We start from the raw sequence: 371 nt of genomic DNA on the forward strand, positions 1-371 counted from the left end.
TTTAAATTTATTATTATTATTATTATTATTATTATTATTATTATTATAACATTTCTATGCCGCCCCTTGCCGAAACCTCGGGGCGGCTTACAACATGATAAAATACATTGAAATACAATAGTACATAATAAATTACCATTCAATATAAAAATACAAAAAATACATTGATTTACAAATACAAAATTAAAATTATCAGTATAAAATAAAAATATAGGAGGAGAAAGAGAAGGAAGAAGAAGTTGCCCAGGCCAGATCATATGTTTTAACAATTGAAATGATGTTTAAATAAAAAGGTCTTTACCTGGCGCCGAAAAACCAGTAACGACGGTGCCAGGCGGACCTTTTTATTTAAACATCATTTCAATTGTTAA

General features: G+C 28.0%; 1 protein-coding gene across 1 annotated transcript in view; it reads left to right on the forward strand.

The window, feature by feature from the left end:
- TMPRSS9 (transmembrane serine protease 9) overlaps positions 1 to 371 on the forward strand; it is a 24431-nt gene that overhangs the window by 5293 nt on the left and 18767 nt on the right. The window lies entirely within an intron of this gene.

This window comes from Varanus komodoensis, unplaced genomic scaffold (assembly GCF_004798865.1).
Source record: "Varanus komodoensis strain SLA01 unplaced genomic scaffold, ASM479886v1 scaffold113, whole genome shotgun sequence".
NCBI classification, from domain to species: Eukaryota; Metazoa; Chordata; class Lepidosauria; order Squamata; family Varanidae; genus Varanus; species Varanus komodoensis.